The sequence below is a fragment of the Xyrauchen texanus genome, chromosome 17 (assembly GCF_025860055.1).
Source record: "Xyrauchen texanus isolate HMW12.3.18 chromosome 17, RBS_HiC_50CHRs, whole genome shotgun sequence".
Lineage (NCBI taxonomy): Eukaryota > Metazoa > Chordata > Actinopteri > Cypriniformes > Catostomidae > Xyrauchen > Xyrauchen texanus.
The window spans coordinates 25278379-25302032 of record NC_068292.1 but is presented as its reverse complement, the minus strand read 5'-3'; the positions used below and the strand labels follow the sequence as shown (position 1 = coordinate 25302032).

Below are 23654 nucleotides of genomic sequence, written 5' to 3'. Positions count from 1 at the left end.
TCTGCCAGGCTTTCAGCTGTTCAGAGTGGATCCCAATGCAGAGTTAATTGGGGAAAATGAGATGCAGTGAAACATGCTTTTACATCTACGAATGTTGGTGTACAGATGTAACAGCGTTAAAGAAGATGTGCTGTCCTAATTTAGAGATGCTCTTCATCAACTGTAAGCCTTTCTACTCCCCGCAGGAGTTGTCCTCATTTATTCTGGTGAGCGTTTATTTTCCGCCATAAGCATGCGTGAAAACAGCATTGCAACAACTGGCTGATCACATCACAGACATGGAGCAACAACACCCATACAAACACCACATCGCATGCCCCACCAGAGAAAGAAATATATTGGACCACTGCTGTAAACCACTGTAAAGGATGTATATCGCTCTGTCCCACGTGTAGCTTTAGGACTCTTTGATCACTGTTTGGTTCATCTTCTCCTGACCTACAAGCAGAAACTAAAATCAGCCAAGCCTGTAGTAAGGACTGTAAAGATATGGACCAATGAAGCAGTACTGGAACTTCAAGCCTGCTTTGACTGCACTGATTGGAGTGATTTTGAGGCTGCAACCACAGACCTGGATGAGCTCACAGATACCGTGACATCATATATCAGTTTCTGTGAGGATATGTGCATCACTTCAAGGACATTTTTATCATTCAATAACGATAAACCATGGTTTACAGGTTTCACGCCAAAAGAGGATGCTTACAGAATCAGAGTGTCTAAAAGAAGCTTCTCTGAAAAGCTGAAAAAACAGTCAACGATCTTAAAAAAAAGGCTAAAAATCATCACCATGTACAACACATCTCCCCCCTCAGAGTCAACTAATGGCTGGTGAACTGAATGTGTTTTACATTTACATTTATTCATTTGGCGCTTTTATCCAAAACGACTTACAAAAGAGGAAAATATAAGCAAATCATCTTAAGGAGACAGTGGTACGAAAAGTGCCATACTTCAAAGTTTCATTAGCATCAGAATAGTATTCAAATAATTTTTATCTCTCTATAAAATAGTTTAACCACATTTAGTATAACCACATTTTAGTATAACTTATCCTCGAACAAACCATCCACAGTGGAAAACCCCAAAGCGAGCAGAGTCGATGTAATGTGCCAGTGCCAGTTCTAACCAGGGACTAACAACGGTTCAAGGAAAAAAAAACAGAAACTACATATTTTGCAGAATGGAACCGAAAATGTAAAAAGTGATTTTGAATTGTTTCCAGAGTTAAAACAAATTTTTAAATCGCTGATAACTGGTTAATTACGTTCCGATTTTTTCATGAAACCAAAAGGATTACAATAAATTTTTGAAACTATACCACTTCATGTTGCCCAATTTTTGCACAATGTAACCGAAATCAGGAACATAGTGATTTTCAATTGATCAGGCTAAAAAAAAAATATTTCTAAATGCTGTAAAATTGACATTACATTTTTGGAACTACACCACTTCATGTTGGAAAATTAAACAAGCTTTCCTGAAGGAAACTGCTGCATCACACATTTCTTTGTGGATGCTGCATTCTGTGAATGAAGACCTTTTTAACAACTAAGTATAATTACTAGGGATGTCAATTTTTGGACATTTTCATAATCAATCATAGTGGAAATTAATGATCAATTAATCTTTAACAAATACCACAAAACTAACTCAGAGAACTCCAAATAGTATGTGCATTTAGCCTACTGTTTAAATCTAATTTAAACAATTGCACTTAAGAAATGCAAGTGTTGGGAGTCATGTGACGCCATGCGAGGATCGGATGTTTGAACGGTGAACTCTGCACACTTTTAATAACATAAACCAGGAATATTTGATACACTCTGTTCCATAACTGTTCAAGGAGGACAATATGTGAAAGAATAAAAAAAAAATCTCTGGCTCTGGACACATTAAAAAACACTGATGTGCTGAAGCTCCTGAGCAGCCACAAGACTGGGAGTAAATTTAGTCGGAGAGGTGTGGGAAATGCGGCGAGAGATTCTGAAAATGTCGGTAATGTTGATGAAGGCTGTTGCTGACTTGAAGATCTTGCTATAGTATGTCGATCGATCACTGCCATGGAGGCGAAGTTCACTGATGTGGTTACAAGAGTGGGGGATGTCAGGAAACGGATTGATTACCTGGAGTCATCGGAGAGGGAATTATCTGCTATTTCACTAGCATCTAAGGTGGATTTAGAGCATGTCTGGGAGAAGTTGGAGGACATGGAGAACCGTAGCCAATGGAATAACGTCCAAATCGTCAGAATTCCTGAGAGTGAAGAGGGACAAGGTATGATGAAATTCCTGGACGGGCTCTTTCCGAATCTGCTCGACATAGCAGGCCATAAGCTGGAAATCAAGAGAGCTCACAGGGTTCCTGCTCAACGATCCGCGGAGGAGACAGGCCAAATTTCTGAGATCATCCGATAAAGATCTGGTGTTATGCAAAGCGAGGAATAAAGGCTTTCTTGGAAGAACCACAGCATGTACTTGTTCCCAGACTTTGTAAATTAGACAAGCGAAACGTGATCGATTCAAGGAATGCAAGAAATTTTACATCAAAGGAAATTCACTTTTGCACTGATATTCCTGGACCAATTCTGAAAAGATGCTAAGGATGTCGGTAAATAATTTACATGCCCACAGCAAGAGATGTCCTTCATAAAGTCAATGGAGTGAGTGGGTCATCTTATTGTACTCCTGTTGCAGCCGAGTTGACCACCACACTGAACATTCGCTTGACTGATTGAGAAATCTGCGTGCCTCTTTTCTTCTTTGTGCAGGTTCCGCCTAGAGGCTGGAGTTTATTTTGTAGATTTTCACACCTTCAGGATAATTTTATGGATGAATCTACATGCAATGTGTTTATTCTGCCTATTGGCTGAAGTTTGTTTTCTAGATTATCTATTGCAAAATCTCACAAAATTTTAAGAGGCACCAGACTTGAGCAATCCAATGGCAAACCTGTCGCAGGGGTTCTCATATGCATGCATGGACGGTTTATGTTTGGAGTGATGGACGCCAGTTGGCGCTGTCGTGTGCGTGGTTGATGCGCACGTTTTTTTTTTCTGTTTGTTTTGTTCTGGGGGATGTCCAAGTTTTTTTGGGTTGCACTAATGTTGGAATTTGGTCTTTATAATCTTGTTTTTGACACACTATACATTTTTTCTTATATGTCAAAATGTAAAATGTTAATATGAGTGGATTGTCTCTCCACGTGGAATGTGAATGGGTTGGGACACCCCATAAAAAGAAGGTTATTTCTCTTAAGCATAAGAAATATGATATAGTATTTCTTCAAGAAACACACCTTTCATCGCAGGAAGCTGAAAAATTTGGGAAAATGTGGGACAAAATCTTATTTTGGCTAATATTTATGCACCTAACGTTGATGATCAGGGCTTTTTTATAGATCTTGAAGGGATGTTGCAAGCCGCTGGCACCCCTCGTGATATACAGTGCATCCGGAAAGTATTCACAGCAGTTAACTTTTTCCACATTTTGTTATGTTACAGCCTTGATTGATTAAATTCATTATTTTCCTCAAAATTCTACAAACAATAAACCATAATTACAACGTGAAAGAAGTTTGTTTGTTTGAAACCTTTGCAAAATTATTTTATTCTTTTTTGCAGGACCTCTCAAGCTCCATCAGGTTGGATGGGGAGCATCGGTGCACAGACATTTTCAGATCTCTCCAGAGATGTTCAATCGGGTTCAAGTCTGGGTTCTGGCTGGGCCACTCAAGGACATTCACAGAGTTGTACCATAGCCACTCCTGTGTGCTTAGGGTCGTTGTCCTGATGGAAGTTGAACCTTCACCCCAATCTGAGGTCCAAAGCGCTCTGCAGCAGGTTTTCATCAAGGATATCTCTGTACATTGCTGCATTCATCTTTCCCTCAATCCTGACTAGTCTCACAGTTCCTGTCACTGAAAAACATTCCCACAGCATGATGTTGCCACCACCATGCTTCACTGTAGGGATGTATTGGCCAGGTGATGAGCGGTGCCTGGTTTTCTCCAGACATGATGCTTGCCATTCAGGCCAAAGAGTTCAATCTTTGTTGCATCAGACCAGAGAATTTTGTTTCTCATGGTCAGAGTCCTTCAGGTGCCTTTTGGCAAACTCCAGGCAGGCTGTCATGTGCCTTTTACTGAGGAGTGGCTTCCGTCTGGCCACTCTACTATACAGGTCTGACTGGTGGAGTGCTACAGGTCTAAATCTGAAGCTTTGGCTCTGACAGCGTACTGCCCAGTAACAGCTTTTCAGCAGAGTGCCTTCCAGTGGCCCTAATAGGGCATTAAGTATTTGGGTATTTTATTCCCAGCAAATATGTGTGATTTAGTTCATTTTGACCCTGGGCATTTTCAACCTGTCCTCTCCTTGTCTGTAGTCCCCACATGCTTCAAAACGTCCACCACTGTGCCTGTACCAAAGCAATCCAAAATCACTTGTTTAAATGACTGGCATCCTGTTGCTCTGACCCCCATCATCAGCAAATCCTTTGAGAGGCTAATCAGAGATTACATCTGCTGTGTGCTGCCCACCTCACTGGACCCATTGCAGTTTGCCTACCGCAACAACCGCTCCACTGATGATGCCATTGCATCTACTCTAAACAGTGCTCTCTCACACCTCGAAAAAAAAGAACACATATGGAGAGAATGCTGTTTGTAGACTACAGCTCAACATTCATTCAACACCATAGTGCCCTCAAAGCTTGATGTGAAACTCCAGGCTCTGGGCTTAAACAGCTCGCTGTGCAGCTGGATCCTGGACTTCCTGTCAGGCAGACGTCAGGTGGTTAGAATGGGCAGCAACATCTCATCACTGACCCTCAACAATGGAGCCCCACAGGGCTGTGTTCTCAGCCCACCGCAAAGGGTGGTGCGAACTGCCAGACACATCATCGGAGGGGAGCTTCCCTCTCTCCAGGACATATATACCAGGTGGTATATGAAAAAAGCTTGGAGGATCAGAGACTCCAGCCATCTGAGCCATGGGCTGCTCTCACTGCTATCATCAGGCAGGCGGTATCACAGCATCTAGACCCGCACCAGCTGACTACATGACAGCTTCTTCCCCCGAGCAATCAGACTTTTTAACACTTGATCTCTCACGATCAATATACATCAGCACTGCACTTTATAAATCTCATCTCCAACTGGACCGTCATAAATTATATTATCTTCACAATACATCTACTGTATTTTTTTGTATACACTTTAAATACTTTTTTTATTATTATGTTTTTATTGTATGTGTATTCTATATGGTGTGTATTGTTTACCATACATTGTGTATTATTATTGTTTAATTATGTGTACATTTGATATGTAAATTGTGTTGTGTAAATATGTTGTTTATTGTAAATTGGTATATGTCTCGTCACTGTCATGACTGCTATGTTGCTTGGAACTGCACACAAGACTTTCAGCCACTGTTGCACTTGTGCATATGGTCGTGTGACAATAAAGTAATTTGATTTCATTGATTTAATAAAAAGGGTTTTGAGCAATGTGGGCTACATTATATTTATCTATGATTGGGAAGGCTAATGTTATTAAAATGAATTTTATTCCAAAATTAATCTACCTGCTACAATCTCTCCCTATAGATGTCCTCAACTCTTATTTCAGGCAACTTGATAGCATAGCAAAGTCCTTCATTTGGAATGGTAAACATCCCGTATTAGGTTTCAGTAAGTTGCATACGACGATTGAAAAAAAGGTGGGCTAGGCCACCTTTTTTATGTATTCGGTCTCAGACATTTGGCTCATTGGTCGCTTCCACTTGAGGGAGCCCCTCCCTGGTATTGTATTGAACAGGAACTTCTTGCCCCCATTTCACCATAGCAAAGCCTTTCTATCAAAGTTACACTCGCATTTGCACGTGGTATGGACAAAAGTGTTCAGAGTGTTTAATTCAGACATTTATTTAAATGTTGCTTCGAGCATATGGCTGAACCCAAAATTATGTATTAATAAGTCCCCTTTCTGCTGGACATAGTGGACTGTGAGGGAGGTTAATGCGCACGGTGACCTATATGAGATTGGAGTGTTGAGATACTTTGAAAATTTGGTTCAACATTTTGGGATCCCCAGGTCTCTTTGGGTATTTACAGCTGCGCCACCTGCTTTGTATTATTTTTGGGAGTAGCATACACCCCCCTAAAGCGGCATATACTCTGGAAGTGGTGACTACCACTTTTGGAAAAGGTCATGAGGCATCAGTGTATTACTCCCTGCTAATTCAGAGACTGGGGGATGGAGATTCAACTTCTCTCAAAAGATTATGGGAGAAAGATTTAAACTTTGTATTGGAGGGGGGAGTGTGGGCAAGGATTCTAAAAAACGTCAAGTCTACATCTAGAGATGCAAGGGCACACCTTATACAAATAAAGATTTTACATTGATTCTATCGGACCCCCTGTAGATTGTATAATCTTGGTCTTTAAGACACACCCACCAGCTGGCGATACCATTCAGAAGATGGGGACACAAACCCATGTTTTTTGTGGTGTTAAGATCCAAGATTTTTGGATGAGGGTTCAGAGTTTTGTGTGTGACACTCAAATTTCATTTAGCCCCAGACCCTGTATTTTAGGTGATGGGGCGGTCATTAATGTAGGGGATGAATTCATAAAAAATTGGGGCCAAGCCAAAGTATTCACACACAAAAAAACAACTGGCTAGGACCCAATGTTTTTATGAAGGGGGAGGGGGAATAATGGGGGTTAAAAGTTGATTGTGTGCATATATTTAAAAAAATGTAATGATCAGTTTCTCTGGATCTACTATTTATAGGTATGTGTTTGACTAAAATGAAATTTTTTGTTTTATTCTAAAAAGTACTGAGACTATTTCTCCCAAATAAAAATATTGTAATTTGTAGTATTTATTTGCAGAAAATGACAAATGGTCAAAACAACAAATAATCTGCAGTTTTCAGACCTCGAATAATGCAAAGAAAACAAGTTCATATTAATTTTTAAACAAAACAATAGTAATATTTTAACTTATAAAGTTAAGAAATCAATATTTGGTGGAATAACCCTGATTTTCATATCACAGCTTTCATGCATCTTGGTATGCTCTCTACCAGTCTTTCACATTGCAATTGGGTGACTTTATGCCACTTCTGGTGCAAAAACTCAAGCAGCTCGGCTTCCTCTTGCTCACATTCCAGAGGTTTTCAATGGGGTTCAGGTCTGGAGATTGGGCAGGCCATAACAGGGTCTTGATCCGGTGGTCCTCCATCCACACCTTGATCGACCTGGCTGTGTGGCATGGAGCATTGTCCTGCTGGAAAACCAATCCCTAGAGTTTGAGAACAATGTCAGAGCAGAAGGAAGCAAGTTTTCTTCCAGGATAACCTTGTACGTTGCTTGATTCAAGCATCCTTCACAAAGATGAATCTGCCCGATTCCAGCCTTGCTGAAGCACACCCAGATCATCACCAATCATCCACCTGGTCATTTAAATGGTTAGACTGAGACCTCGAGAGTCCTTCAAGCCACAGTATCTCGCACCCACTGTAATATTTGGTGGAGGTTCGGTGATGATCTGGGGGTGCTTCAGCAAGGCTGGAATCGGGCAGATTTGTGAAGGATACTTGATAAAAAAAACATTTTTAAAGTCACCCAACAGCAATGTGAAAGACTGGTAGAGAGCATGCAAAGACACCTGAAAGCTGTGATTGAAAATCAATTCCATCAAATATTGATTTCTGAACTCTTCCCAAGTCAAAACATTAGTATTGTGTTGTTTAAAAATGAACTTGTTTTCAAGGTTTGAAAACACTGCATCTTTTTTGTTATTTTGACCAGTTGTTATTTTCTGCAAATAAATGCCTCTAAATGACAATATTTTTTTATTTGGAATTTGGGAGAAATGTTGTCAGTACTTTATAGAAGAAAACTAAAAATTGTAATTTTACTCAAACACATACCTATAAAAAGTAAATCCAGAGAAACTGATGATTTTGCAGTGGTCCAGAGCATTGCAGTTTTTCCAGAGCATCATGTATGCATGCGTGCGTGTATATATATATATATATATATATATATATATATATATATATATATATATATATATATATATAGAGAGAGAGAGAGAGAGAGAGAGAGAGAGAGAGAGAGAGAGAGAGAGAGAGAGAGAGAGAGAGAGAGAGAGAGAGAGAGAGAGAGAGAGAGAGAGAGAGAGAGAGAGAGAGAGAGAGAGAGAGAGAGAGTGTAACGGTTCTCGGTTAAAAAAAAAAAAAAACACAACTGTTCGCCACCCATGGTTCGAAAAGCATCGGTTCACCTCAAGTTTAATGACCCATCTTGAGCACAAGTTTTGGTAAAGAAAACAAAGCCACAAGCCTCCGCTAATCACCTTAATTGATCTGTAGATGGATACGCTCCACCCGTTTCACGTGGGTCATCTTGACGACATCACTGTTCTGCACGCATTGTGTGTAGTTGAAAATGTCAAGTGTAGAAAGTAAGCCGCTGATAAAAGAATCCCCCTACGTTTCTCCATTCTGGAAACATTTTCTTTTTGCAGTCAAATACAACAGCGATGGTCAAAAGACGTTTACAAAACAGGCACTGTAGACATCTCTCGATACAGGTGCCATATACTGGCAATACATGCCAATAAAGTTTATTTAAAACACGCACGCAAGTTCTTCCTGTTTCCTCGTGCAGCTGTAATCTATTGCGAGCATCAAATTTACGCTTTGATTAATGCCACTATATTAACACACTGATACATAATTAATCATTTACGCCAACATCACCCAGGGAAAGAGCCACAGGTGGGCTGAAACGGCACACAATTCCATCCAGTGCCAATTCGGACAGACGAAACAATAACTAAAGGTGTTCATGTGGGATTTCCACATATGATTAAAATACTCAAACAGCATTATCAAAACACCCCTTCTCGTATGCATTTTAATAGCATGGTCATTCCTTTTATAATGATGTACAGCTTCTGAATATTGAATATATGTTGAGATGAATTTGAAGTGCACTTTGTTGACCCATGTAGCGTATCAGATCAGGTATCACGTTAAAATGTTGATTAAGTAATTGGAGAAAATGTTGTTGTTGTTTTTTTAAGGACCCTGACTAAAAAAAGTTGTACTATAGTAATATGGTAATAACCATGACAGCAGTCACTATGGTTTTCGGAACAGAAATCGAGGTTTTGATACAATTACAAATGGTTTTATAACTATAATACTGTCGTTTCTACACAGTAACCATGATTTTACTATATGTTGTAACCATGTTTATTATTGTGGTTACTATGATCGTACTTTTTATATTATTATTTTACACATTATTGTACACAGTAACCTACATAACATACCAGTGCTGGTGAAATGTCAGCTGAATCTGCTTTCCCAGAGATCACTGACGTAATTGTAGGTTGAAACTGAAAAATAGGAGACCAGCAGATCAAAAGCACTTTATATCGTCTTGTAATTTAACACACTATCGCAGTGTATTCATAAAATACATTGAGCCCACTTCATCTGTACTTTCTTCATCTGTCATGCGGACAAGACATGACATGCAGCACAATCGCCCTCTAGTGGAGGATGACTGTAAAGACAGCCTAATCAAAGTCGGATGGCATTAATACTGAATGCATTTGTCCTGAAATTAATTGACGATCGATAAGCTTAAATCAAATTTTTAACGATGATTAATCGATTAATAATTAACATCCCTAATAATTACAACATATCCTGTACATGCAAGGCTAATCCAGGTACAAGGAAAACATTAGATATAAAAAGTGAATTTCTCAGTTGTTTCCAAGTCTTCACTGAACTATTGTTAGATATGATGCTTTGATTAATGCCACTATATTTGATGCTGCCTGGTTTTGACTCACAAGCAGATCTGTAATTAAAATTATACTTAACTGTTAATTAACTGTATGCTTGTTATGATTTCTATGCAAATAAATCCACCACACAGGGGATTTTTTGGGGTTTGTTTTTCCAGACCAGGTTGCTCGTTTCTCTTGCGCGATCTGGCAACATGGCAATTGGTATTTCACCAACCCCTTAGCACAGAGTAGTCATTTTAAAAGAACATTATTAAAGGGTTCGTTCACCCAAAAATTATAATTATCCCATAATTTACTCACCTTCAAGCCATCCTAGGTGTATATGACTTTCTTCATTCAGCCAAACACAATCCAGAGTTATATAAAAAAAATATCCTGTCTCTTCCAAGCTTTATATTGGGAGTATAGGGTACCTTAGATTTTGAAGCCCAAAGAAGCACATCCATCCATCAAAAAAGTAATCCATACGGCTCCAAAGGGTTAATAAAAGGCCTTCTGAAGTGAAGCGTTTTTGTAAGACAAATATCCATATTTATAACTTTATAAACTATAATCACTGGCTTCCGGTAACAGACGTCCATGCGTTCACTGGCTTCCTCGATCCTTCCGCTTTCCTCACTTCTCACCGGAGCTTACGCTACGCCAACGTCATACGGTGCAACTCAACTCTCTTGTGAATGAGAAGAGGGCCGTTACCGGAAGCCAGTGATAATGGTTTATATGGATAGTCTTCTTACAAAAACGCATCGCTTCACTTCAGAAGGCCTTTATTAACCGCCTGGAGCCACATGGATTACTTTTTGATGGATTGACACACTTTTTTGGGCTTCAAAATCTATGGTACCATTCATTCCGATTATAAAGCTTGGAAGAGCCAGGATGTTTTTTAATATAACTCAGATTGTGTTTGGCTGAAAGAAGAAAGTCATAAACACCTAGGATGGCTTGAGGGTGAGTAAATGATGAGATAATTTTCATTTTTGGGTGAACTAACCCTTTAACCATTCTTTTATTTTGTTCTAACCAGTAACCATTTGGATAGAAAGCTGTGGAACTTCTGAACCGGAATGAAAATAAAAAATACAGATTTTGCTCAGAACAATCTGAAATTAAAACATTTATTTTTTAGTCCCTGGCTCTAACAAGCATGTGAACAAACATGCAAATAAAACATATGGTACAGAGTGATGCCAAAGGAACACTTTGACAGGAGCACAACAGATATAGATACACCCGTCTGCTTGTGCATGAATTGACATGCTTTTTTTTCAGGGGAGGATGTTGCCACGGAGCTGCTGTGAAGGGGCGGAGACAGAGCTCTGTTAATACTTTGCAGAACAGAAGGGGGTGGGGGGTTTGCTGAATTTGGGATCGAGGCAGAATTAATTTAAATCTCATCATCAAACAGGGCTGTAGTGGCCTGCGTCACTGCACAGAGTCTACGTTGAGTGCCATTTCATTTTTCACAATACAGACAAAAACGGTTGAACTGTATTGGTATAGCGCTTTGCCTGAGACATTGGTAGCCCTGAAACCAATATTATAGACTTTTGTAATGTGGTAACTATTGAGAATTAGGATAAAAGTGAACCATAACAGGAATGATGTCTGACACTCATCAATATATTAATCAAATAGTATGGGATCGGAATCTGGATCACAGCAGGTTTTAGCAACTGAATGATGTTGTTACATTTAGAGAGAAAAGGTAGCTTCTGTCTAAATGAGGTTGAATGTGTGATTATAGCTCGATTCAGATGGCAATAATTTTACATGGGGATGTGAGGTAATTCCAGCATTTACAGGGGTAGTCAATGATTTTATTGCCATCTGAATCCAAAATGTCTTGCGTTTTTCTCCGGCCTCCTGCGAGAAAATTCAAATTTGTTTTTTGACAAACACCAAGGTTGTGTGGTAAATTAATTACCGTTCGAATCCACATCTCTCAGTTAATAATCCAAAAGCTGTTTTGGAAATCCTTTTTAATCACTGCCAAGTGCTGTACATTTGCGACGCACATGGTAACAGCTTTGGTGGTAATGGACAGTTGTGAAAGTTGGAGGATTGTGTAACTAATTTTTGAAATACAAAATTCACTTTTACTATCTTTACTGTCCTTGATATGTGGGTTTCTATATCTCCTTGTGTGCGCTTAAGAGAGAGCATGCAAACAGCGCAACTGAAGTGATGCAGGTGACGAAATATACACTGTAAATGTCCACAGCGCTTTGCAGCACGGTTCCAACATGCTTTAAAAAAATATATATTTTCACTTTATCATAATTCCAAACAAACTGAGGATACAGTTCGTGGATTGATGAATTTTCCATATAACAAGCGCAACTGCAATCATGTGATTGACAAAAAGTTTCGCTTGTCCCTTGTTATTTAATTGTCATCCAAATGCATGAGTTTTATCACAGAGGAGCAATGAAAATGTACTTCTACAGACATCACCCTGAGAAAAAATTGCCATCAGAATAGGGCTTATGTGACAATGAAGTAGTTTTACAGCTAGAGAGACAGAACTCTGATCAAATTAGTCCTTTGGATAGGTGTCCAGGTTTTCAGTAAAATGGAGTACCTGGGACAGGCATCTAAAAACCTGGACTCATGTGTTGCCATAGAAACGGCCTAGCAGCAGGTGGGAGAGATTTTCTCCACCAAGAACCATTTGTGGAATATTCCGTAATCCTATATTTGGCTAAACCCGCTCTTTCTGGGTGAAACCCACACCGAGAGATGGATGTGAATATTCTTAATTCTTCCTAATATTACTTGCTGATCTAATGACAACAGCTTCCTGCTCTATACATGTTAATGCTGCGGATATATTTTGTCAGTAAAAGTGAGTAAATTAATTATATGTGCATGAGCAGATCTTTATTTGCATCTGCAAGGGAATATTCTAGTCACTATAACACAAGGAAAACCTTGCTTAGTAACATGTTTTGGCTGTGTAACCAGAGACAGAGGGATGACATGGCTGCTAAAGCCATCTGTGATGGCCACATCCAGTGTCTTCAAAAGAAACAAAATCCCTGCTGCTAGTCACAAACTTCTATGGCTGCTTTCCCAGAGAGTTATGGAATGCCCATGTAAGGGGTCACATTAAAAATCAAGAGATCATTGGCATCACCGAGCACTGTTTCTATGAACCTCGGATGAAATACTTTAATAAAAATGCTAAGCTGGTAATTCCGGTTGGTTGAGAGGATTTGGTGTCAACACCAAGTTCATTGGCAAATGTTTTCATTAAACATAGGCCAAAATCCGAAAGGTTTTAATTCCATAGACCATTAGACAGTAATCAATGCTGTCATCCATCTGTGAGATTGAGTCACAGCATACAAGAGGTCTGAATCATTCAGATCCCACAAAGGTCTTATGCTCTACAATAATCCACACAAACATTAACTGAACCATTTTAGGGATGAGAAGAAAACTGGGATGCAGAACACTGATTAGGAGGTAACTACATTTTATTTTTGTTTATACTTTCCAAGAAGACCTAATATTTTCCAATATGATAATGACCAAAAAAGAAACAAATTAATCAAAATTGTCTTGTCACGCAATGATAACTGCATGAGCTCATTTGTGAGCTCATTAAAACAATAGCCTGTCTGTCTGTATTCACTTGCAAGTCCTTTGTATATTTATCATCTAGTCTTCAGACAAGTGTTGGTAGCTTTTAAAATTGTATTATAAGTAGGTCTGCGCAATTAAACCATATCGATATAGGGGGGAAAAAAGTATTTGATATCGATGATAAACTTGAGTAATTTTCTATATTTTCCTTATGTTCTACATCTAGATGATGGGATCAGGGGCGTGTCGCTCAAAATGCGAGCAGCTTGATGGGATACAGGCAAAATACAGGCAACATGTTTGCGCGCGTGTGATATATATATATATATAAGGGCTGTCAATCGATATTTTTTGTTTAATCGAATTACATGGTGTCCCGATTCATTAATCGCGATTAATCGCATATACAAATATTTGCTGAGAAAGCCCCTCATATAACAATAATTCAATATATAATGATGAAATAATTATACATAGTTATCTTTAAATATATATATATATATATATATATTTAAAGATAACTATGTATAATTATATTATATATATATATATATATATATAAAATAAAAAAATATTCAGATAATTAAAATGCATTACATTCTTGTAGTAGAAGAGTTGATCATTGATAAGACCATTCAAAAAGCGGCTTTAGAATACAATGTATTTACTAGCATATTATTGATCATAAGTCAGTCATTGGCATACAGTTCACAGCAATCCATTTCACAAGTGAATTTGTCAATCAGTTGGAGATTTATTATGAGGGCTTGTTTAAGGACCCGTCAAATTATTATTTTTTTTAAACAAGCCAGGGGTAAACATAGTACACAATACTACAGATATATTTTACAATAATGCCAATACATTATATTCATTACATAGTGCAATGGTTTTCAATGCTTTGGAGTTGTTGGAGGTACAAGAGTATTTAAATAATATTTCAAGTCTTTACAAAAAAGTGCAAATAGGGGCTTTATAGACAAATTTACACTTACGTATAAAAAACTTGGCAAGAAATATAAACAGATTAATCAGAAAATATTAACTTACGTTATCAAAACCAAATAAAACATCTTTATAAAGAAAAGAAAAACTAGTTAAAATAGAGGTACGTACAAACAAACTTTTCTCCAAAATACTACAGTGTGGACACATTGCCCAAAAAGGTGAGGGCAGATTAATCTACAGCATTACAGAAGGAGCAAAGTGGATCTATTTCAGGGAGCATGTTTTATAAATAAAGATTGACTGGGTAAAAACGGTGTAACCGTTTAAAGGACACATCCTTAACCTTGTTGGTAATTAAATATTTGTGAAGTAAAGCCCGTACGACCTGCATCAGACATGCTTGTGTCGCTTCTCGGGTGTGTTGCGTCATAAAAATAAAATGTTTAAGTCACTGTGTCAAGTTAAATATAGTTTAATACTCAATCTTTAAACACATCTTGAGATCCCTTAGTTCGCATTTGCGTTTTGAACGCAAGAACGTAATGCATGTTTGTGTGTGCGCGTCCGCTGAAGAGTTGTTAATGTTTAGTTCACTGTAATAAACTGTGTGTTGCTCACACAGCTGAAATTTCACTTACTGCCCTCTGGAGTAAACAGGTGGTACTACAAGCTTGAATTTCTCAAGAAAGCATTACATGTAATTTTAACGTATTTTTTTGTAAAATTAATCGAACGTTAAAATCGACAGCCCTAATATATTATATTATATATATATATATATATATATATATATATATATATATATATATATATATATATACACACACACACACACATACATACATACATACACATACACATACACACTGTATTCATAAAGTATTCATCAATCTACACTCCATACCCCATAATGACAAAGCAAAAACCAGTTAACTCTGCAAATTTATTAAAAAGAAAAAGATGAAATATCAAACAGACAGAAGTATTCAGACTCTTAAATCAGTACTTAGTTGAAGCACCTTTGGAAGAGATTACAGACTCAAGTCTTTTTGGGTATGACGCGACAAGCTTTACATACCTGGATTTGGGGATTTTCTGCCATTCTTCTCCGCAGAGCCTCTCAAACTCTGTCATCCCTCTTAAACTCCCAATCTGTTGGATGGGAACAGTCAGTGGACAGCCATTTTCAGATCTCTCCACAAACGTCTGACTGAGTTGAAGACAGGGATTTGGTTGGGCCATTCTAGGACATTCACAGAGTTGTCCCTAAGCCACTCTTGAGTTGTCTTGGCTGTGTGCTTGGGGTCATTGTACTGTTGGAACTTGAACCTTCAGCCCAATCTGAGGCCCTAAATGCTCGGAATCAGGATTTTATTAAGGATATCTGTATTTTGCTGCGTTTAGCTTTACTTCAACCCTGACCAGTCTCCGCCGCTGAAAAACACCCACACAGCATGATGCTACCACCACCATGCTTCACCATAGGGATGGTATTGCACAGGTGATGAGCGGTGCCTTGTTTTATCCAGACATGATGCTTGGATCTGAGGCCAAACTGTTCAATCTTCATTTCATCAGACCCAAAAAATCTTGTTTCTCACAGTCGGAGAGTCCTTTAGGTACTTTTTTGCAAATTCCAAGCATGCTTTCAAGTGACTTGCACTGATGAGAGGCTTCAGTCTGGACACTTTGCCATAAAGCCCAGACTGGTGGAGTGTGGCAGGGAGTTTGTCCTTCTGTAAGTTTCTCCCATATCCACACATATCTCTGGAGCTCATCCAGAGTGACCATCGGGTTCTTGGTCACCTCTCTTACCAAGGCTCTTCTCCCAGATTGCTCAATTTGGCTGGACGGCCAGCTCTAGGAAGAGCCCTGGTTGTTCCAATTTCTTCCATTTAAGAATTATGGCCACTGCGCTCTTGGGATCCTTCAATGCAGCTGAAATGATTTTGCAGCCTTCCCCAGATATGTGCCTCAACACAATCCTGTCTCTGAACACTGCAGGCAGTTTCTTTGACCTCATGGCTTGGTTTTGCTCTGATATGCATTTTCAGCTGTGAGACCTTATATAGACAGGTGTGTGCCTTTCCAAATCATGTCCAATCAATTGAATTTGCCACAGGTGGATTCCAATTTTTTTTTAGACAAAATCTCAAGAATGATCCAGATAAATGGGATGCACCTGAGCTAAATTAAATTAAAGTGTCATCACAAAGGGTCTGAACACTTTATTTAAAAAAGCATATAGCTTTTTAAATTAAAAGCATTTAGCTTTAGGCTGCAACATAATAAAATGTGGAAAAAATGAAGGGGTCTGAATACTTAATGAATGCACTGTGTGTGTGTAGTGTGTGTGTGTGTGTGTGTGTGTGTGTGTGTGTGTATATATATATATATATATATATATATATATATATATATATATATATATATATATAAATAAAGGGATGCACTGTTCCGATACCTGGATCGGTATTGGTTCCGATACTGAAGCTTTTAGACAGGTCGGTTATCGGTCCGACCCAAATCAGATACTGTGTGTTTGTCATGTTTGTTATGGTCAAGCTCAAAGAATGACATAAAATAACCATAAAAACACAATTAATGTAGTTAATATGACTTGTGCACTCGCGGCTATTTTTAGCCTTCACGCAGTGCGCAATATTTGAGAGCTACTCACAAACATCTCAGTTGAATGGGTTCCAAAAAATAACTGTGTGAATGAAAAGTGAGCTGATAATCTTACAACTAAATTGACCAAAAAAAGATCTGAATCCTTTAAAGTCCAGATACAAGTTAAACAAATTTTGCCTATTCCTTCAATTTAGTTGTATGATATCAGCTCACTTTTCATTCACAGTTATTTTTTGGAACCCATTCAACTTGAATATTATTATCATTTGTAAACAAATGATAAAATATATTATAATAGTAAGATATCTCAATCATGCACCTTTAACTTTTAAACCTTTTATTTGGACATTCTGAAGTCTACAGGAAGTTGTGTAAGTGTGTCTGTTTGTAAGCAAGTTCACAGTAGTTTAATTTGCATCTTATTCAAATTCTGGTAAAATGCACCTCCACTGCCATTCTAAATGCATATTATAAGTGAACCGAACTTTTGAGCATTTACATCAGAGATGTTGTTCGTGAGTAGCGCTCAAATATTGCACACTATTGAAGGGTAAAAAATAGCCGCGAGTGTGTGTGTAAACAGAGCAGCGCCATTCACTGACGTGCTGGAGCTGCGTGTGCATTTTTATATATTTACTTATTAAATACAGCCTTGTTATTCACAGAGCTATTGCATGTCTTCAATTGGCTTTGAATAAAATACACAAGTCATATTAACTACATTAATTGTGTTTTTATGGTTCTTTTATGTCATTTTTGAGCTTGACAGTAATGAACATGACTAACACACAGAATTGGATTTGGATCGTGCTCGTCGGACCGATACCCGATCTGTCTAAAAGCTTCAGTATCGGACCAGATACCGATCCAGTTATCGGATCGGTGCATCCCTATGCCTTACTATACCATTAAAAAAATAATGGTGTTAAAACAACATATTTAATTTATTGCATGATTTTAAATGAGACCCCCAAGAATGCACAAATTTGCTTTCCAGTGGGTGTCCAGTTTCATTTAGATCCCCTGTTATTGACAAGTGGATCTGCCTGAAAAAGACAAGAGGAAAGTTGGCATTTACTTTAGCTCAGGCATGGAAGAGCTTTGATGTAAAAGTCTAATGTTGTATCAAAATGGACTGTCTTGACGGATTATGGTTTATAAGTGCAAGCAGGGCCACCCATAAGGTGGGGGAAAGGGGACAGTTTTCAGGGGCCCAGCTCAAGTGAGATAGATCAACACCCCCAATAATGCTATGATGTCCGTAGATTGCCTTCCGGAGATCGCCCGTGTGCTACCTGCGGCAAATACTGACGCTCATATAACAGCACACGCATCTAAGTTTTCAGGGTACCAGTCAGGAGTCTCGGCAGGCCTGGGTGCAAGCACACTCAAGCCAATCATTCAAACAACTTTAAGTCTGGAATCCTCTATGGATATTAACATTGTATGAATTTAGATTTGACACATAATTTTTAGTTATTCAGATTCACAAGTTAAAGGCACTAGAAGCATTATGTTGAGACAGAGTTCCCACACTTTGTCACAATTCATTTCCATGATATATCCACATAATTTCCATGATTTTCTAGTTGTTCGTACGATTAGGTAAGGATTAAAAAAAACATTTTTTAAAACACACACACACACACACACACACACACACACTTTATCAAAATTGCACTCTCGTAGAGCAACTTCTAGCCAATTAAATATTTTAAAGCAGAGCATAAGTATGCATTGCTTAAGTGTTTTTAACTAGGACCATACTGAAATCGGTTTTATTAACAATTACTTTTCAACATACTGCATTTTTCAACATATTTAATTTTTTTTTTAACAAACTTTTATTCAGTACAACAGTACTCTTGTGTTATATTGCTTAATTATAATTATATATTAATAATTATGTATTATTATCATCATCAATACATTTAGAGTGAATATTACATTTTACTATACAGTTGAAATATTTCTAATATTCAAGATTCTAGCTTTTATTTTGATGCATGTTTTTGATGGAAGCTTCACTTGATAAACAGTTCACTACATTGCCCCATGTGATCGGTACTGCAGAAACAATGATATTAGAGGTCTGGACCCGATCATATTTCTTGTGGATTCAATTTCTAAGTTGAAGGCAGTAGCGGACAGTACGCCCATGAGTTGTGGATGGGAGCAGGCAGTAAGTTAGTTTTATTAATTAATGAATGCAAAAAAACTATGATAAAATATTTTATTTTACATTTATTTTTGATGGCAATAAACAGAAAATGTAACAAAAATGTGCATACAGCACATGTATCAAATTATTAAATATTTTGAGCAGGCTATGCAGGTAGTCTACAGCACTTTAGAAGAATGGTACAGCAAAGCGTGGACACACAGGGTTATCAAAAACATTTGAAACTTGGACAAGAAAATGGTCAACTTAGAGTTATGAAATCAACCTCAGGCAAATCAGATGGGCATCAAGTCAGGCGTCATCTGATAACAGCAATAACAGAAAATAAAACATTCTTTGGTAACACTTTTGAATGGCGTTTACCCAATGTGTAGGCCTGCCGCGATTATTAAATAAACACCTGATCACAGTTATTTGATCAAACCACAGTTATTTGATATAAACACGATTATTGGGCATTCTTATTCTAATCACATTTTAAGCAAATATAATGTATAAATACCATGCACGGCACGGTGTGTTTGTTTGTCATTTAGTTCACTCTGAGTCCAAGTGTTCTTGAGGCCCTGAGCTTTCTTTTTGAATATATTTTATAAATTTCCAAGAGTGCATTTAAATTGTGATTAATCTCGGAGCTGGCTGTTTTTAAAAAGTTTTTGGAGGAAAGGTTCTACTCTGACTTTGTTTTTTATTGGAGCCTTCATTTTTAAAAGTGCACAAAGTGTTAACTGTCCATTCTCTGCTGGTACACTTGAACAGAGAGAAGTGCTGCCATTAAATGTTCAAAATTAAGTCTAAATAAACTAGAAAACAGCACGTTATTTGTCATTTGAGGCCCAGAGTCAGAGTATACTAAGCCATGGATATCAACCAGCTCTTGTCCAGAGCGCTTGAACCGCTTCTTAGGCGCTCTGATGTGCACACTGTCAACTGAGATTTGCACCAAAATCCCACGAAAATATAAACAAACAAATATAAACTTTGTGAACGCAAAGCGCTCCAGCTTCTGGGGTTGTCCAGTATACCGGTACTAACGGAATATTGCGATACCAAATCAATTTCAAACAGTACGCCATCATCTTGTTGTTCATTTGGTACCATATTAAAGTATGCTGCCATTAGCCAAATGTAATGCAATTAGGGCTGAAACGATTAGTCGACATTATCCTGATCTAAGAGGGAGAGATTGAAACTGCATCTGGCTGAAGCACACTGTTGCGGGTACCCTCGTCCCTCGAGTGCGCACGCTTAATGCAGCTACATTATAACGTGATGACTTGCGACTTATTGAAGCATAATATATGTGTCAATGTGCATTTCTTATAGTAAAGAAAAATGGCAATATGCAGCTTTATTATAAAGAGAGTGTTTTTGTTTTTTTTGAGTTAAAGATGGATTGAAATGAACAGAAAGGTGAAAGAGGGTGGTCTTATACACTGCAACAAATTATGTTTTTGATTTGTTTTGGCTTGTTTTCCCATATACATATCTAAAACTCCTTTCAAACAATGTACATTTTCTTTAGCAGCTATACTGCAGAAGAAAAAAAAAATTCTGAGAATGTTGACTATATTATTTTAAAATATCTTAAAATCCTTTTAAAAATAATGCATTCACCCGAGAAGCAGCATAAAAGGAATTTAGACTTGGTTTTAGAGAATAGATATTGAATATAAGTATATTTTGTCTTTACTGCACTCGCAGATGTATAACCAAGTGAAAAAAATACATTTATATACAAAATATACTTAAATTTCAGATACATTCTCAATAGACAAAAACACTTGATAACAATAGGATTTTTTGCTGAGAATTCCTTTACTGAATTAAACTTAATATAAAGTATTTTTTCCCCCCTTTAATTCAGTGAATGCCATTTAGAGGTATTTTTAAAAGATTATTTTGTCCTCTTTATTGTTAGCAAGCATGTTTAATACAACCTTTTAAGTCGGGGCACAAGCTGAATTAAGGTCTAATGAATAATCTTTGCAATAGTCGCAGAATAGTCTAAAAATAATTCTAATAATCGATTTTCAAAATAATAGTTAGTTGCAGCCCTAAATGTAATGTGAGTTTTGAGATGAAAGCCCATTTAAAATTAATAATAACAAAAGTCTTGATATGGCCAAGTGTGATCATCAAACAGCAGAAGGATATAATTTAATGAAATGATACAATCACATGCATGCCACAGAACGAATGAGGCTCCGTCCTGCTCTGTCATTTCCTTCGCAGACACACACAAGCAGGCGCACACAAAAACGCAACACACACTACTAATGCTATATTTTCATGCAGCGTGTCCAATAGTATCCATCTGCAGAGCAGTGTGTTCAGTGTTTAATCGGCTGTGAACTCTCAAATGAGTTTTCACCATTGCAGCTCAGAGATTTAATTTTACACGTCACAGGAAGCCTTCACAAAAAAGAACTTCAAAAGTACTTTCAAAATAAAAGTCCCACTGAAATAAGAGCTCTATTCAACTAGATGCATGAATTTGAAGATGTTACGCCAAGATATTACTACTGTATAAACGTGTAATTTTCAAAGTAGCCCCAATAATACTCATAATAACATTAATATGATATTAAATGGTTATTTTATTAATATTATTATCTTTAGGCAATATCACAAAAGCAAATGCACTGAATATCAGCATGATGTGATTCAGCCATGGCAGCCTTTTGCCTCATGTAATCAGATTGTTTCCATTTAATGTTGTCATTAATAATGTAAAGCTCTCTTCTGCATATTTTTTTTATTTATTTTTTACCAAAGACAATATAATAATATTATTGTTGAAATATTATTATTGGCTCTATATTGAACATTATTATATTTTAATTTGATTAAAGCTGTACAGTATGTATTTCATTAAACACAATTTGGTCATATTATTTAATTAAAACATTTAACATGGAATCCCGAAAATGTAAAAAAAGAAAACGCATAATTTGTATCTTAAAGGCTTTATTTAGTTTTTTTTTTAAAGTAATTTTTGTGTAATTTCATAAAAAATCTGAGTATCGAGTTAGTATCAATACTGAGGTACCAGGGCTGGTATCATACCGAAGCCAAAATATTGGTATCGGAGCAACCCTACCGGCTTCACTTTAAACAATAATATTATGGTAAATGCTGAAAAGAGCGGAGACGCGCACACTATTTCTGCAGACTGATGTAATGGGAAAATAAAATCTCAAAAGGTTTTGCTTCATAACAAATAAGGTCTCGTGGGTTTAATAAGAGCATTACAATAACGTGTGATAGTGAAGAAATTAGGACAGAAATACTTTACTATTGCACAATATAATACTGTATATTATAACAGATCAAAATTACATAAGATTTTTTACAAAATACATAATACAAAATGTGAGTTAAAAAAACAACAGTGCAAATGTCAAATTGACCAAAATTAAAGTTGACATATTTTAAGTAATTAGAAATAATTTGCTATTTAAAACATAATTTTTCATGTCATAAGATGTAATTGTAAAGTTTTTAAAGCCTTAGAAGGAAATCATATATCCCTATTTAATGTAGTAAAATATGTAAAAATTACATATTTAGGTGTATGAAGCACACATGCAGAAAAAAAGGACACCTTAGATATGACATTTTATATGACAATTAATCGTGAAAGCCCTGAAAGAGACAATTAATCGCCATAAATCGCAATTATTTGTTAAGACAATTAATCATCGGCCAAGTTTCATAATAGTGACAGCCCTATCAATGTAGAAAACGCATACAGGTTGAGGTAACGGAAGTGGTCGGGAAGAAAATCACTGCGGGCAGAGACCCTGTGAACAGAGTAAAATTCGGCGGGATCGTTCGGGTGTGGGATAGAAACTTGTGGGAGCAGGAAGGAAAAAAAAAGTACAGTGTAGACCTCTAACTAGTAGCATTACATCTTTTTTTATTTTAGTATCAATTTGGAATCGAATACCAGTACTTTTGGCATCACTATCCATGAGTTTTTAACATTTAATTCATTACCATTACTTTGCCAGGCCTGGAAAATGAACATCCACATTTTAAAATTCCCTGATCTTTACCACGACTGTTGAAACCCTGTTGAGAAAGCTGGACATGCCCTCTTCCATTCCACTGAATGGTTCACATAAATATTTTTAAATCAGAGGCCCACCTGTCAGAGATGGCCTCCTTCCTCTCCAGAGTAATATTTGTGGTGATGTCCAGGTCCTGTGTGGCAACTTCTCTTTAGCTGCTTCACCTAAGAAAATAAGAATTGTTACTATCTTGGAAGTTCATCTAAATGTCCTTAAATCATTTCTAATGAGGGCTGAGATACACACTTCTCTTAATTAGGAGCAGACTGAGTGATGTTCCTCAAAACAGACAATGTTGACATCACTTAAGACTTGAGGTTCAAAAAGAAACTGCTAACAAGCAGCAACAAACTGACCCATACTGAACGTTACAGGTCAGTAGC

General features: G+C 37.3%; 1 protein-coding gene across 1 annotated transcript in view; it reads right to left on the bottom strand.

Annotated features, from left to right (window-relative positions):
* Positions 1-23654, bottom strand: part of LOC127658238 (zinc fingers and homeoboxes protein 2-like) — a 31761-nt gene that overhangs the window by 4145 nt on the left and 3962 nt on the right. The window contains exon 2 of the mRNA XM_052147431.1: positions 23349-23435. The gene's annotated coding sequence lies outside the window, so the exon portion shown is untranslated. The remainder of the gene's footprint in view (positions 1-23348; positions 23436-23654) is intronic.